The sequence below is a fragment of the Hippopotamus amphibius genome, chromosome 4, assembly GCF_030028045.1.
Source record: "Hippopotamus amphibius kiboko isolate mHipAmp2 chromosome 4, mHipAmp2.hap2, whole genome shotgun sequence".
Taxonomy (NCBI): domain Eukaryota; kingdom Metazoa; phylum Chordata; class Mammalia; order Artiodactyla; family Hippopotamidae; genus Hippopotamus; species Hippopotamus amphibius.
In genome coordinates, this window is record NC_080189.1 from 18,171,208 (window position 1) to 18,189,696 (window position 18,489).

At 39.0% G+C, this 18,489-nt stretch overlaps 1 pseudogene; it reads right to left on the reverse strand.

Annotated features, from left to right (window-relative positions):
- Positions 1-12,630: 12,630 nt before the first annotated feature.
- LOC130851392 (N-acylneuraminate cytidylyltransferase-like) lies at positions 12,631-17,713 on the reverse strand (annotated as a pseudogene).
- Between the last annotated feature and the right edge of the window lie 776 nt (positions 17,714-18,489).

The window sequence follows — 18,489 nt, forward strand, 5'->3', positions numbered from 1 at the left end:
CTATATATATATAACTGAATCACATATATATAACTGAAAATAATATTAAAAAAAGAATATATATATATATAACTGAAACACTTTGCTGTACAGCAGTAATTAACACAACATTGTAAATCAACTATACTTCAATTAAAAAAACAAAGCTATTATGGACGTTTGTGTACAAGTCTTTGGGTAGACATATGCCTTCATTTCTCTTGAATAAATATCTAGGAGTAAAAAGAAATACATGGCTATGTATTCTAGTAGATGTGTTTAACTTTTTAAGAAACTGCCAAACTGTTTTCCAAAGTGGCTTTACTATTTTCCACTGCCTCCAGCAATGTATGAGAGTTTAGTTGTTCCATATCCTCACCAACACTAGGCATATTCAATGTTTTTAATTTTACCCATGCTAGTGAGTATATAAGGGAATCTCCTTATGATTTCAGTTTGCACTTCCATAGTAACTAATGATGTTGAGTGTCTTTTCTTGTGCTTATTTGCCATCTGTACACCTTCTTTCACGAAGAGTCTGTTTAAACTTCTTGTCTATTTTTAAATTGGGTCACTTGACTCTTTATTATTGATTTGCAAGATGTATATATTCTTTGTATAAGTTCTGCAAATATCTCCCTATATATGATGAGCCTTTTTATTTTCACAAGTGTCTTTTGAAAAATAAGCATATCTTGGGTATGTCCAATTAATTGATTTTTTTCATGTGTGTCCTACTTAAGAAATCTTTGCTGAACTCAAAGTCACTAAGATTTTCACATGTTTTCTTCTGGAAATGTTATAGTTTCAGTTCTTATGTTAGGGTTTATGATGACTATCAAGTTAATTTTTGCAGATTGGGTGAGGTGGGGTTAAGGTGTTTTTTGATTGTTTGGTTTGGTTTGGTTTTATGCATATGGCTATCCAATTTTTCCAGCACTATTTGTTGAAAAGATTACTCTTTCCCAGTTGAATCGTCCTGGCACCTTTTTTGAAAATCAATTGACCATATGGTATTGACATATGTGTGGGTCTATTTCTAGACTCTTGATTCTGTTGCATTGATCTACACGTCTATTTTATGCCAACTTCATACTGTCTTTATTACTATACTTTATAAGTCTTGAAATCAGGTAGTGTAAGTCCTCCAACTTTGCTCTTCTTTGTGAAAGTTGTTTTGACTATTCTATATCCTTTGAATTTCCTTATAATTTTTAGAATTGCCTTGTCAGTTTCTACCGAAAAAAAAAGCCTGCTGGGGTTTTAATTAGGTTTGCTTTGAATCTATAAATCAATTTTGGAAGAATCGACATCTTAACTGTATTGTTTCTTCTAATTCATAAACATGACATCTCTATCCATTTATTTAGGGGTTCTTTAATTTTTCACAGCAATGTTTTATAGTTTTCAGTGTATAGGTCTTTTATATCTTTTGTCAAATTTGCTCTTAAATATTTTATACTTTTGATGCTATTATTAATGACATTTTTTAAAATTTCAATGTCCAATTGCTAGAATATGGAAATACAATTACCTTTTTTAATCAGTCTTCTATCAAGAATTACAAGAAATAAAAGATATTAGTTCTAGTAGCTTTTTTGGATATTCTTGTGGTTTCCTACATAAAAGATCACATTGACTGTGAGTAAAGGCTATTTTACTTCTTTATCTAATCTGTCTGCTTTTTATTTCTTTTACCTTCCATACTGCACCAACTAGAGCCTCTAGAACATTGTTAAATAGGAATGGTGAGAGCAGACATAAGCCTGGTTCCCTATCTTGAGGAGAAAGCGTTCAGTCTCTCATCACTAAGTATAGTGTTAGCTATAGGTTTTTTGGTAGACGTATATACAGATTTTTATTAGGTTGAAGAAGTTCCTTTCTATTCCTGGTTTGCTAAGAGTTTTCTTTATGCTGGATATTGACTTCATGCATCTATTGTTTTATTCTTATGTATTCTCAATTTCCATCAGTATATCATAAAAATTTTTTATTAGGAAGAACTTCTGTTACTCATGAAAGATATTTAATTTTCAGTATTGTCAGTGTTATTTTAGGGACTTGGGGATAGCAGAAAAGTCAACTGGGATTTTAAATTAACGATTTAAATTCTGATTTTATACAATTTTATGTAATGTATTGTTTAGTTTGAGTCACAAGCACTTCAGAAAGCTTCATTTTAGTGAATAACGGATTATTAAATACCAATTTAAATTCTTGAAAGAATTCTAATAAGAGAAAAAGGAAAAGAACACAATTGTATATACAGAGCTTGAGATATTGCTGATAAAACACTGGCCTTTAAGTTTCTGCACTGTGAGAGTCCCAAGTGCATATCAAGTACTGCTTTCTCTCATTTCTTGCTAATTCATAGAAAATGTAATTCTCAAAGCTCTACTATACCTACAAACTCACCTGGGTAAGACTGACCCAGGCTGCGTAAGATCCAAAGAACCTTGAATACCTTATATAAATCATTCAGATTAGTTTTCTTTGGAAGAGAGAGTTTGTCTGGGGTCAAAAGTAAAAATAACTCAATCCTCAAAAAATTTAAACTTATTCCCTTATCTAAACAGCACATCTAGATTTGGCAAGATGCCTTCTTATCTTGCTAGGGACCCAGTCTACAGAGATGAAATAAAAATGATTCATACTCATAAACATTTAGCAGCCTACAGAGAGTTGCCATCACAGAAAATGCATGAAATGTCCACTTTCCACAGCTGGGTTGTTATGTGCATACAGGAAATAAAATACTTGCCCCTGGCAGTCACTTCTTTCCTCTCTTCTAGATAACACCAACCCTGTTCAAGGCTTAGCCTTGTACTTGCCTGGAGAAAATGGTATACATCCCTAGGAAGGAATCTTCCCCACTCCAAAAATTTACACCATCCACAGGCTGATCTCCAGGATTTCACCTGCAGAGAGCATTGATAATTTGGGCTGGAAGAGCTGGGAAGGAGAATGGGTCAGATCACTCATCTGGGCTGGGACCTCCTTGAGAGCTGCCCTTCTCACAGCCTATTGTCTCTTTGGGCAGTTCTGACTCAAAGAATAGCCATCTTCACACAGGGGGTGGGGGGAGGAACACATCTCCCTGTATGTTTCACTCAACGGTCCTCGTTCTACCTCTTGACAACATGCTATTGAACAGGTCTATCCTTCATGGCAGTTCTCCGGGCCTTGCTGAATCTCTCTGCTCTTCACTGATCCAAACATATCCCATTATGTCTAGATGTTTCTCACAGCAATGAGTCCAAGACCATATGTAACAACTCCAAAGGAAGTCTGATCCCCATGGAGTCAGATTGGGATTTATGCCTCTTTCCTGCTTCACATTGTGTTCATATTAATGTAGCCCTCTTAAGGCAACCACATCATACTATTAATTCCTTTTAAAATTAGTATGGAACAGCCCAGTGAAATATATCATTCCATTAAGAAGCAATTCTTTAAATACATAAATACCTCTGGAAGAGTTTATAAATAACACTACAGAGAGAAACCTAGCTGGGAATTGATTTCTCAGATCTACGTCCTCCGTGGGAAGTCTGACAATTGGTACTGAGAGAATACTTAATTTGAGGGAAGAAGAGGTAAATTTTGTGAGAACTGAAGAAGCCAGGCCTATTGGGGTCCCAAAGAGTACAGAATGAAGGGGAGGGGAGGAAGGACACAAAAAGAGGAGGGAGGATTCTGTCAAGGACAGAGTCCAACTATTCTGTAGCTTTCCCAGGGTTAGAATTGCCAAAACAGCAAGCTGGCTCTTCCCCTCATCCTCCCAGCCAGTTCTCTAAGAGCAGAAATTCACTTGCTCAGTCAGCCTTCTCACATGGAGAAGGGATGTTCCCATTGCTGTGTTCAGCAATTTCAAGTTTCACACTCTCTCCTGACAGGTTCTAACCCAACCCCCTTTCCCTTTAAGCCTTTTTTTTTTTTTTTTAATCTTTATTGGAGTATAATAGCTTTACATTATTGTGCCAATTTGTGCTGCACAACAAAGTAAATCAGCTGTGTTTATATATATATCCCCATAGCTCCTCCCTCTTGAGCCTCCCTCCCACCCTCCCTATCCTGCCCCACTAGGTCATCACCAATCATCGAGTTGATCTCCCTGTGTTATGCAGTTGCTTCCCACTAGCTATCTATTTTACATTTGGTAGTTTATAAATGTCAATGCTACTCTTTCACTTTGTCCCAGCTTCTCCTTCCCCACCCCACAATATCCTCAAGTCTGTTCTCTACATCTGCATCTTTATTGTTCCTCTGCCACTGAGTTCATCAGTACCATTTATTTATTTATTTTTTAGATTGCATACAAACAGGAGAGATATACCACATCCTTGGACTGGAAGAATCAACACTGTGAAAATGACTATACTACACAAAACAATACACAGATTCAATGCAATCCCTATCAAATTACCAATGGCATTTTTTACAGAACTAGAACAAAAAAAAAAATTATACAGTTTATATGAAAACACAAAAGACCCTGAATAGCCAAAGCAATCTTGAGAAGGAAAAACAGAGCTGGAGGACTCAGGTTCCCTGACCTCAGACTACACTACAAAGCTACAGTAATCAAGATGGTATGGTATTGGCACAAAAACAGAAATATAGATCAATGGAACAGGATAGAAAGCCCAGAGGTAAATCCACATACATATGGTCACCTTATCTTCGACAAAGGAAGCAAGAATATACAATAGAGAAAAGACATCCTCTTCAACAAGTGATGCTGGAAAAACAGGACAGCTACATGTAAAAAAATGAACTTAGAACATTCCCTGGGCTTCCCTGGAGGTGCAGTGATTGAGAATCCACCTGCCAATGCAGGGGACGTGGGTTTGATCCCTGCTCTGGGAAGATCCCACATGCCACAGAGCCACTAAGCCCATGTGCCACAACTACTGAGCCTATGCTCTAGAGCCCTTGAGCCACAACTACTGAGACTGCATGTCACAACTACTGATCCTGCATGCCACAACTACTGAAGCCTGCATGCCTAGAGCCTGTGCTCCATAACAAGAGAAGCGACTGCCCTGAGAAGCCTGCACACTGCGAAGAAGAGTATCCCCCACTCTCAGAAACTAGAGGAAGCCCATGCACAGCAACAAAGACCCAACACAACCAAAAAAATAAATAATAAATTTATTTTTAAAAAAGAACAATTCCCTAACATCATACACAAAAATAAACTCAAAATGGATCAAAGACCTAAATGTAAGGCCTGACACTACAAAACTCTTAGAGGAAAACATAGGCAGAACACTCTATGACGTAAATGGCAGCAAGATCTTTTTTGACCCTTTAAGCCTATTTTAAACAATCTCTTCTTCTCTCCTAATCAATAAAGGAGTCATAAACAACTGCATGGCTCCTTAGCCAAGGAATTAATGATGGGAGGAGGGGGACAAACCAGACAAACCACCTACATAGCCTGATTAACAGCTGTCGGATGGCAGCCACAGCATTATGGAAACAGAAGGATATCACTGTGAGCCCAGCTGCTGGGTTCACATGTCTTAAACTGACACCTAGAAAGGTGAGGTGCGGGAGATGGGATGACTGTGCTGAGGTCTAGTATCCAGCTGTTGAAGGACCGAGGGAGGGAGGGAGGAAAGGAAAGTAATAGACTTTGAGCATCTCCAGGTACAGGCTGGGTGTTCGACATATAAAGTTCACACTAACCTTGCAGTGCATGCAGTATAAAGCCCATGTTACAGGTGAACTCACAGAGATTAAGCTCACAGACCTTGTCTAAGGTCACACTGCTAATGGATAGATGGGTGAATAACATTTGAGCAACACAAAAGCCCATCATATTTCCACCTTCTTATATAGCCCCCTGGACTCAAAAGAATCATATCTGAAGCCATTTGTTCCATTTGATTCTTAGTTGTCAAACTTTAACACCACATGCTGAAAACCATAGACACGACTATGTGATCCTGTAGCACTGAGAAAGAAAGAAGGTAATGTTAAAAAAAGACTCCAGTTCTGCTTTAAGTCTGAAAGGCAGAATCACAAATGGCTACAGGGCCTGCAAGTAACAGGGCCTTCATAGCATCTACAAGCTATGAAGCCACCAGCGGGTGAGCAGAGGGAGGGGATCAACAGTTACATACCCTGTCCAGGGGCATCTGCCCTATGTGGGCAGAATCCATAACATCCCCTCACACGTCAAAAGCAGTGATGTTAAGTAAACACACATGTACACACAGACATTCACATTCACAAACAATACTTCACAGTAGCTTCGCTTCCCAACTTGCATCTCATTTAGATACATAAAGATGTAACTTTGCCACTTTTGCTTGGGAGGGTGGGACTAACATGAGAAGAGAAACGCAAAGCTGGAGTGAGCTGTGGTTGGAGAGATGCCAAGATCAGCAGACCAGGAGGTGAGGGAAGGGGAAGGAATGACTGACAGCACTCCCCCTACAGATGATCTGGAAAATACTGGTTCATAGTGAACCTTGGACTATTTAGTCACTATGCAGAAGTAACCGGTTAATTCCAAGCACTTGTGCCCATTAAGAGAAAAAAAGTAATGTAGTAAGGCCATTGGCTCTTACTAATTTCTAGGGCAAAATTAAATGGCATGTCTGTCTCCTTGTGATTCTTTCTTATTAGAACACACGAAGGACCTTAAACAGCATGCCCACACTTTGTGAGCTCACCTTACAGTGGATAAAATATGTGAAACAAACAAACAAACAAAAACCTGAAAGTTAACGTTGGACTCAAAAATAAGATAAACACCTCTGTGGAGCAGTTGTGAAGCAAAGCGATCAGGACTAAAGAAGAGATACAGGCTACTGAGCCACAAAGCAGGCAGACGGTTCAGTCACTCCAAAGGAAGGTGTGGCAGCTTGCTCGAGCTGCCATTACAGAGTACCATAGACTGGGCGGCTTGAAGAACAGAAGACTATTTCCCCACAGTTCTAGAGGCTGGAAGTTCCACCCCGAAGTCCAACAGTGTTCAGCTTCTGGTGCGAAGTCTCTTCCTGACTTGTATTCAGCCACCTTCTCACTGTGTCCTCACAGGGCCCCTCCTCTGTGCACATAGAGAGAGGAAAAGAGAGAGAGCTCCCTGGCATCTCTTCTTATAAGGGCTCCACACTTACGGCCTCATTTAACCTGCCACTTGGGGCCCTGTCTCCAAGTAAGCTACCCTGGGGGCTGAGCTTCACCATGGGACTTTGGAGGGAGACACAAATATTCAGGCCATCGCAGAAGGGACTGGCCTCACATTCAGTGCTGGAACCTGGTTTGGGGAAGGGACTCAGGGATGGAGGAGATAAGAATTTCCTGCCTTGTGAAAAGAAGCTGAGAAAAAAGGCCATGGACCTGCTGCCTGGGACAAAGCCAGAACCTCATGATCAGGAATTAAGCTGTACCATCTGCATCATCCTCAATATTTCCACGGAGCAGGAACCCCAAAATACCATCATAAGACTTGATTCTGGACCAAGATCCTGAAAAGCCAGGTGGAAGCATCATCAATAATCATAAAGCTCTAGATAAGAAGACAGCAAGAAAATAAACACAAATCTTCATTGACAATGACCCTGCAGGTATCTTCAGTGAATATTTGTGTTTGTTGACACCACTGCTGTTTCCAACATCTTGAGGTGGCTGCTCAGCTTATTGCTTTTTAGACCTCTTTTTTAAAATGTGAGTTTTAGTGCTATAAATTTCCCTTTAAGCAAGGCTTCAACTGCATCCACAAGTTTTGATCTGTCGTATTTTCCTTATGATCCAGTTCAAAATATTTTTAAATTCTTATTGTGATTTTTTTTCTTTGATGCATGAATTATTTCGGAGAGTATTCGCAATTTCCAAACAAAAGGAATTTTGAGTCCTTTTGTTGTTGTTGATTTTTAGCTGCATTACACTGGTTGGGAAAGCATGTTCTACATAATCTCAAGACTCTTAAATGTTCTGAGACTTCCTTGAAAGCCCAAGATATAGTTTTTAAAAAGAACAGCTCAAATGTTTAAAAGCTTAAAATGCTCTCTTAAGTCATGTGTAGATTACAGAAAGAATCATCAGTGAAATTGTAAAATATTTTGACCTCAACTGCGATGAAAATCTTGCATATTAAAATTTCTCACTGGGCATGCACCCAGAGGACACCATAATCCAAAAAGACACACGCACCCCAGTCCACTGCAGCACTATTTACAGCAGCCAGGACATGGAAGCAAACTAAACGTCCACCCATCAACAGAGGAATGGATAAAGAAGATGTGGTACATATATACAATGTGATATTACTCAGCCATAAAAAGGAACGAAACTGGGTCATTTGTAGAGACATGGATGGACCTAGAGACTGTCATTCAGAGTGAAGTGAGTCAGAAAGAGAAAAACAAATATCATATATTGACACATATATGCAGAATCTAGAAAAATGGTACAGATCAACTGGTTTGAAAGGCAGAAGCAGAGACACAGATGTAGAGAACAAACATATGGACACCAAGGGGGGAAAGCGGGAGGGGTTGGGGTTGGATGAACTGGGAGATTAGGATTACCATATATACATTACTAATAAGAAAAAAAAAATCAAACTGCACACTGTAGGGCTTCCCTGGCAGCGCAGTGGTTAAGAATCCGCCTGCCAATGCAGGGAACACAGGTTTGATCCCTTGTCCGGGAAGATCCCACAGGCCACAGAGCAACTAAGCCCAGGTGTCACAACTACTGAGCCCACGCACCACAGCTATTGAAGTCCGAGTGCCTAGAGCCCGTGCTCCACAACAAGAGAAGCCACCGCAATGAGAAGCCTGTGAACCACAATGAAGAGTAGTCGCCGCTCCCCGCAACTAGAGAAAGTCCACAGGCAGCAACGAAAACCTAACACAGCCAAAAATAAAATAAACTTTTAAAAAAATTGTACACTAAATATATGCAGTATATTGTATGTCCAAAATAAATTTCTGGATGCAATTTAGATTGTACTTAGAGGGCAATTTAGAGCTTTTTTTTTTTTTTCCAGTTTTTGAGGTACACCAAGTTCAATCATCTGTATTTATACACATATCCCCATATTTCCTCCCTCCCTCGACTCCCCCCCACCCTCCCCGTCCCAGTCCGCTAAGGCATCATCCATCCTCGAGTTGAACTCCCTTTGTTATACAGCAACTTCCCACTGGCTATTTTACAGTTGGTAGTATATATATGTCTATGCTACTCTCTCACTTCGTCCCAGCTTCCCCTTCACCCCCGGCCCCCCCAAACCTCGAGTTCTCCAGTACATTCTCTGCATCTGCGTCCTTGTTCTTGTCTTATCACTGAGTTCATCAGTACCATTTTTAGATTCCATATATATGAGTTAGCATACAATATTTGTCTTTCTCTTTCTGACTTACTTCACTCTGTATAACAGACTCTAGGTCTATCCACCTCATTACATATAGCTCCATCTCATTCCTTTTTATGTCTGAGTAATATTCCATTGTATATATGTGCCACATCTTCTTTATCCATTCATCTGTTGATGGGCATTTAGGTTGCTTCCATGTCCTGATTATTGTAAATAGTGCTGCAATGAACATTATGGTACATGTTTCTTTTGGGATTATGGTTTTCTCTGGGTATATGCCCAGGAGTGGGATTATTGGATCATATGGTAGTTCCATTTTTAGTTTTTTAAGGAACCTCCAAACTGTTTTCCATAGTGGCTGTACCAACTTACATTCTCACCAACAGTGCAGGAGAGTTCCCTTTTCTCCACACCCTCTCCAACATTTATTGTTTCTAGATGTTTTGATGATGGCCATTCTGACCCATGTGAGGTGATACATCATTGTGGCTTTGACTTGCATTTCTCTGATGATTAGTGATGTTGAGCCTCTTTTCATGTGTTTGTTAGCCATCTGTATGTCTTCTTTGGAGAAATGTCTATTTAGGTCTTCTGGCAGGCAGATTCTTAACCACCATGCCACCAGGGAAGTTCCTTTTTATTTTCAATATTTAAAAAATTTTTTCAATCTCATCAATTTTTAATTTTGATGAATTAATTAATTTGTTTAAAGCTCTAAATTGACAGCCGCTATGGAAAACAGTTTGGAGGTTCCTTAAAAAACTACAAATAGAACTACCATATGCTCCAGTAATCCCACTACTGGGCATATACCCAGAGAAAACCATAATCCCAAAAGAAACATGTGCCATAATGTTTATTGCAGCACTATTTACAATAGCCAGGACCTGGAAGCAACCTAAATGCCCATCAACAGATGAATGGATAAAGAAGATGTGGCACATATATACAATGGAATATTACTCAGACATAAAAAGGAATGAGATGGAGCTATATGTAATGAGGTGGATAGACCTAGAGTCTGTCATACAGAGCAAAGTAAGCCAGAAAGAGAAAAACAAATACCGTATGCTAACTCATATATATGGAATCTAAAAAAAAAAAAAGTAGTACTGATGAACCCAGTGACAGGGCAAGAATAAGGATGCAGATGCAGCGAATGGACTGGAGGACACAGGTTTGGCGGGGGGGCAAAGGGGAAGCTGGGACGAAGTGAGAGAGTAGCATAAATATATATACACTACCAACTGTAAAACAGAGAGCTAGCGGGAAGTTGCTGTATAACAAAGGGAGATCAACTTGATGATAGGTGATGACTTAGAGGGCCAGGACAGGGAGGGTGGGAGGGAGTTGCCGGAGGGAGTTGCGGGAGGGAGGGAATATGGGATATATGTATAAATACAGCTGATTCACTTTGGTATACCTCAAAAACTGGTACAAGAGTGTAAAGCAATTATATTCCAATAAAGAGCTTAAAAAAAAAAAAAAAGAATCTGCCTGCCAATGTAGGGGACACAGGTTCGATCCCTGGTTCGGGAAGATCCCACATGCAACTAAACCCATGCGCCATAACTACTGAGCCTGCTCTCTAGAGCCCATGAGCCACAATTACTGAGACCATATGCCACACCTAATGAAGCCCATGAGCCTAGATCCTATGCTCTGCAACAAGAGACACCATCTCACTGAGAAGCCTGTGCACCACAACAAAGAGTAGCCCCTGTTAACCACAACTAGAGAGAAAGCCACATACAGCAACGAAGACCAAACACAGCCAAAAATAAAAATTAAATAAATAAACAGAATCCTTAAAAAAATAAATAAAAATAAAAACTATTAAAGTCATAAAATCCATTTAGGTCAGGAATAGCACGTCTGTCATTCAATATTGTCTGTCGGTTCTAGCTAATACGAGAAGGCATCCTTAAAATGTATTCTTGAAAGAAACAAAAAGAATAAGAACTGGAAAGGAAGAGAAAACTGTCTTTGTTTGCAGATGTTAACACTGTTAAGAAAATAAAATAGAATCTATATTTACTCTATGATGTCTAGTAAGAGAATTCAGTATGATGTTGGTTGCAAAATCAACAGAAAAATCAATGGCTTTCCAATAGATACACAAGTAACAAATCAAAAAATTTTCATCTAAAACAGGATCTCATGCAAGCAGCCATAAAACTGGTAAGATCCTCAGAGGGGAGAAATATAACAAAATATGTATGAAATGTTCTAGGAGAAAAATTATGATGTATTGCCAGCAACATAAAATTCCTAATTAGAGATATAAACCATGCTTATTGATGGAAAGACTCAATATTTTAAAGATGTCAGTTCTTTCCAACACAGTTCAAAGTCAAATAGGCTTTTTCACAGAATTAAACAATTTGATCCTAAAATTCATGTGAAAATATAAAGCCAGCATAGTTAAGATTGAGGAAAATAGTTGGGAAGATGTACCCTATCAGACACCAGACTTATAAAATTTAGTAATTAAAACAGTGTGATATGAGCACAGAGAAAGCAAGCTAGACCTACAGAACAAGCAGATGAAGTGCAGACCTGGCACATGCTAGGTCTGGCTTTTCCAATCAGTGGGAAGAAGGTGAACTAATCAGGAGTTGGAACAATTTGTTGTCCAAATGGTAGCTCATACCATTCACAAAAGTCAACTTCAGACGGATTAAAAACCAATACATGAAAAACAAAACTTTAAAACTTTCAGAAGAAAATACAGCATCATGTCTTCAGGACTTAGAGGTAAATGAGACACAAAATAAATAAACTATACAGGAAAATATTATAAATCTATTGTGGTTAAAATGAATCAACTAGAGATTCATCTGTTAACACAGATAAATCTCAAAAACATGGCTGAACGAAGCAAATTGTCATATGATACTCGCAGCACAAAATTTCTATAAAGTTTTTTGTGTGTGAAATGTAATTTTATTACCAAACTGTCCCCAAATAAATAAAATTTCAGCATCATTAAAAGCATACAAACACACAGTTTTACAGAGTACAATACAAAGTCAATTTTGATCATGTTCTTACTTGCATTTTACTAAAAATCTGAGAAAGACTGCAATCAGTCTCTAAATAATGATCCTGCATAAAGAGAAAAATAGAGCACAGTTATTTTGTAGAAGGTTTTGGAGTGACAGTTTGAGAAGACTCTGCTTTAAAAGATATTAAAATATATCACAAATCAAATCACATTCTCTGTTAACATCATAGCATGGAACTGTACTTAATGAAAAATAAAAGTGGCTGAAGAAGGCTCTATACGTTCTTTTCCAACATAACAATAATTTCTATTTTTGGCATGAATTAATAACCTTCTCCATTGGTAGGAAAATGTGCTCTGCAAACTCTCGGAGGGCACCACGGCCACCACTGCTTTTGTAAATGTATCCGATGGCCTTCTGGGCAGCAGCACAGGCCTCGGCAGGGACACCACTGAGGCCCACTTTCTTCAAGCACTCCACATCAGACACTTCATTTCCAAGATATGCCATGTCTTTCCAGCACAGGCCCATTTCTTTTCTCCAGTCATTTACAACTGCAAGCTTGTCTGGTACATTGACTTCCATTTTGCAATCCAGTTTTAAGGAAGAGAGTCTGCTTTGAACAGGCCCTTTCTGAGATTAACCTCACCTCAATACCACTTTTCTTTAATAAACTTATCCCAATAGCATCTTTAACATCATAAGATATTATTTCTTTTTGGTCTCCTGATACATAAATGTGGCCATTGGTGAGACATCCATCAATATTGCAAACAAAAAGCTTTATGTCCTTCAGCTTCTCTTTGCCAAAATAGCCAAATCTTAATACTCTTTGTTCTTCAACAGGCCAGTCAATGTCCACATCTATGTCCACACTGTGCTCAGCTTGCATCTCATAATATGCCATTTTCCCACCCTGTAAGTAACCCATCTCTATCAAATGTCTTTTAGCAAAATAAAACGAGCCATTTTCATATAATTCTTCATCCCAGTCTTGTCGACAAGGTCATTTAGCTGGATTCAAATTCAGAGGCTCAGTCATTTCACGGACCCCTTTCTGAATTTCACCCCATCGAAACTGATGGCATCTCACAACAGAAAACACAGAGTCATATCCTTCTTCTCTAATCATTTCTCCAACTTTCTGAAGATCAGTAGGATGTAAACATGGAGAAGTAGCTTGAATATTTCCTACAATGTCAACCTCATTGTGATAATTAAGAAATTTTAGGATGGCGTCTAGTGAGGTAGAACTCTTTTGAAGCTTCAGAACTTCTTCGATGAACTTGTGCACCAAATTGTTTGGCCACATTCTCAGTTTCATCATGGTCTGTTAAAACCCACACACTTCAGAAGACCCTCTGAGTCCAGGGCCGCACGCAGGACCCAGCCAATGGGCGGGACCCCCGCCAGGTGCTTAATGTTCTTCAGGGGGAAGCCCTTGCTTCCGCCCCGGGCCAGGACTAGGACTGCCAGGTGCGGGGGCTTCTCCACACCTCGGCCCTGGCTGCTGTGGGAGTTGCGCTGCAGCTTGGGCGGCCAGCCCCTGGAGGGCCGCCCCCGGGGGTTGGAGACGGAGATGGCGGCCCCCTTCTCCACCGAGTCCATCTTCCTCCCACACCTTCTCCCCAGCTTCTCCGCATCTGGGAGCCTCTATAAAGTTTTAAAATAGGTAAAATAACAGTATATATTATTTATGGTTCCACACCTATATTTATGGTATAGAAACATGTATTAAAAGTATAAACACCACAGTGAAGATAGTGGCTACCTCTAATGAGAGAACGGGGTTGAGGAGGGTAAGCTACACTGGCTGTTTCTGATGTGTCTAATATATTTTATTTCTTTTTTCTTTTCTTTTTTTTTTTCTTTTTCTTCCTCCTTTTTTGTTTGTTTGTTTTTGTTTTTTGGCCACACCTTGCGGCTTGCAGGGTCTCAGTTCCCCAACCAGGGATTGAAGCCGGGCCATGGCAGTAAAGCCCAGAATCCTAACCACTAGGCCACCAGGGAATTTCCCTAATATATTTTATTTCTTAAACAATAATTCCTTTTTATCTGCAGTTACATATATGTTCTATTTATCTGTGCGTAAAGAGGTATCTGAAAGGAAGTTTGCTCAGACAGATGGTGGATTTGGGGTGATAGTGGATTTTGAGCCTTCTTTATAGCTGCATGTCCTTCTTGAAACTTCTTCAGGAGTAAGTTGTACACAAAGTAAAAAACATATTGTCATCTTTTGAGTAATGTCCCAACAGATTATCAATAAATGGGAAGATTTAGAATACTTAGGGGCTCAAACACTATTATTGGTAATGTAAATTGGTGCAACTTTCTTGGATAGCCGCATGTAAATCAATGACGTTAGAACACACCCTCACACCATACACAAAAATAAACTCAGAGTGGCTTAAAGACTTAAATATAAGACATTTCACCATAAAACTCCTAGAAGAGAACATAGGCAAAACATTCTCTGACATAAATCATACCAATGTTTTCTTAGGTCAGTCTTCCAAAGCTATAGAAATAAAGGCAAAAATAAACAAATGGGACCTAATCAAACTTACAAGCTTCTGTACAGCAAAGGAAACCATAAACAAAAAGAAAAGACAGCCTACAAACTGGGAAAAAAATATTTGCAAATGATGCAACCAACAAGGGCTTAATTTCCAAAACATACAAATGGATCATAAAACTCAATAACAAAAAAACAAACAACTCAATCAAAAAATGGGCAGAAGACCTAAATAGACATTTCTCCAAAGAAGATATACAGATGGCCAACAGGCCCATGAAAAGCTGCTCATCATCCCTAACTATTAGAGAAATGCAAATCAAAACTACAATGAGGTACCACCTTATACCAGTCAGAATAGCCATCATTAAAAAGCCTACAAATAATAAATGTTGGAGAGGGAGTGGAGAAAAGGGAACCCTCTTACCCTGTTAGTGGGAATGTAAATTGGTGCAGTCACTATGGAGAACAGCATGGAGCTCCTAAAAAAACTAAAAATAGAGTTGCCATATGATCCAGCAATCCCACTCCCGGGCATACATCCAGACAAAACTATAATTCAAAAAAGATACATGCACCCCTATGCTCATAGCAGCACTATTTACAATAACCAAGACATGGAAACAACCTAAATGTCCATTGACAGATGAAAGGATAAAGAAGGATACACACACACACACACACACAACGGAATATTACTCAGCCATAAAAAGAATTAAATTTGAAGCAACATGTAGGACCTAGAGATTATTATACTAAGCAAAGTAAGAAAGAAAGACAAATACCATATGATATCACTTATATGTGGAATCTAAAATACGACACAAATGAACATATCTATGAAACAGAAATAGACTCACAGACATAGAGAACAGACTTGTGGTTGCCAAGGGAGTGGAGGGATGGGAGTAGGATGAATTGGGAGTTTGGAATTAGCAGATGCAAACTAGTATATGTAGGATGGATAAACAACAAGGTCCTACTGTAGAGCACAGGGAACTATATTCAATATCCTGTGATAAACCATAATGGAAAAGAATATGAAAAAGGATTATATATATGTATGACTGAATCACTTTGCTGTACAGCAGAAATTAACACAACATTGTACATCAACTATACTTCAATAAAATTAAAAATAAATACATAAATAGGTGCAACTATTCTGGAGAGCAAGCTGGTAATTTACATAAAATTTTAAAATGTACGAACACTTTGACCTATTCATTTCACTCCTGGAATCTGTCATAAGGTAATAATAAAACAGGTACAAAGAGATGCAAATACACTAATGTTTGTTGCAGGATTACTTTAAAAAGCCAGAAAAGTAGCTTTTAGTTACTAGATAATAGATTCAGAATTGACAGCTGAAAACAGTTTCATTTTAGTTACATATGTTGTGGTACTTCTGTATAGTGGAATACAATGCCGCCATTACACATGAACATTTGACTATATTTATTGACATGAGAAAATACCCATGACACACTATTAAGTGAAAAAGTTTAGAAAGCGGTAAATATAATATTGTATTCATTAAGTTTCTTCAGGTTGTAAGCAAGAGGAAATGATTCTGGCCAGCATAAGCAGAGACAAAAGCAAGAGGAGGAAAGGAAGAGAAGAGGACGGGAGGAGGGGAAAGGAGGGAGTGGGGAATTTACTGGAAATATGCTGGGCTATTTCATGGATGAAGAAAGACTAAAACAACTAAAAACAAAGGACAGAAATCCACATAGTTTCAGAGACCTCAGCAGAAAAAAATTTCCAAATTTTTTAGGTTGGTCTAAATTGGTCTAGATTGGCTCAGATGTCTCTACTAAGACCAATCAGCTTTGGTTTATCAAATAACATAAACATATTCTTTTATATTTATGTAAGACCCACCCAACTCTGATTACGGCATGTTCCCAGAGTAAGAATAATTATTGTGTGTGTACCCAAATGGTACCTATCACCCATTTTTGTAATATAATGTGTGTGTGTACGTGTATGTGTGCATCTCCTGGTGATAGAATAATGAATAATATTCATTTTCTTTTATACTTTTCTGTGTCTTTTTTTTTTTTTTCAGGGAACAGGGATTATTTTTATAATTTAAAAAAAGCAATTTTGCTTTGAGGGGAAAAACTGTCACTTCAGAATATGCTAACCTATTTTATGAGGTCCTGGACAGACCTGACAGCCAGAGAGTGCAAAGCTTTCATTAAATATTCTTAAGAAAGGAAAGGAACCACCAGCTCTTACCTCTCCTCTCCACAGTCTGCCCACCTCTGCTTCCCTGTCACTCACCTGAATACAAGTTCTTGATACAAAATAAAGACAAGGAGATTACGCTGTAGCGTATAGGGTAAAAGTAAGGAAAATAGACCCAAATCATCCCAATAGAAGGAAACCGTTTTCGGCTGTCAGTTTTGAAATCATCATCTGGTAATCTAATCCTCTGCAAAATCTGGAGTCTTTGAGTCTATGTTTCTCTCTGCTCCTGATTCACAGAAGATGGTTTTTAGCTGCTGTTTCTACTCTCTTTTCTTTTTATGTACACATTACAGGAGGTGAAAAAAAAAATCAGATATTCTTTTAAAATCTTTTAAGCACCTCTTGTTCCCTCTGCTCTGCCTGTTCTGGGAATTTTCACATACATCCCATGAATGAATATTCATTTGACAAACACTGACCATCATCTCCATAAGACAGACCAGCTCAGGCTTCGGCATCAGAATGTCCCGGGTTTGAAGTCTGGCTTTGATTTTACTACTTGCAAGTCTGGAAGAAATCACATGACTGTTAGGAGCTTTTCTTTGCCAATCTCTAAAAGGGTTATTATGACTGAGAGGGCAGATGGGTAGGAGAGCATTAATCTCTTATACACATAAATTGTAGTTCACATGCCTACCTTGCCCTCTAGATCACTAGCAAATTAAGAGAAGGAATTATAGCTTTTTCATCTTTGTATCCTCAAGGCCTAGCATGGTGATGACAGCGGGAGAAGGGGGAGGAATACAGAAATGGGGACCACCATTTGTTGAACTATACTAGTCACTCTTCTAAACATATATTCTCATCAAATCCCTTTACTTGTCTACATCCCCAAATGTACCCGAGCCACATTTAAGCAATCCTCTACATTTTGTGCCTAGAAGGGCGCCAGGTACATAGTGGGACTCCCATAATTATTTGTAGAATTAAAGCATGCAACCAGCCAGCCATACACCAGTGTGTCTAATCACCATCTCCTCCTCTCATATCAAAGGTGCTCTTCCCACTAGAGACAAAAGGTGGTGGGAAATCAGATGTTCATGCTGAAGCACCAGAGAAACTGAAGCACAAAGCTAGTGAGTCACAGTCACTGACCCTCAAGTCAATGGGAGAATGTCATTCTATGCACCCAGAGCCATTCCCTACCCAGGTTCCAACCAACTGAGAGAAGAAGAGAAAGCCCCAGGGTGTGAGACGAAGAGTAAACACACCCTGAAAGGAGCATAAGGACAAAAGAGACCATCTACCACCCTGCATGGAGCACAGAGCCTCGTCGAGAGGATAAGAGACCTTCCAAAATGGGGATGGAAATTACTACCTAGAAACCCCATATTTAACCTAAAAAGCCAAAGAGTGAGTCACCCTGTTGGGGAGAATTCCCAGGAAGCAAATGG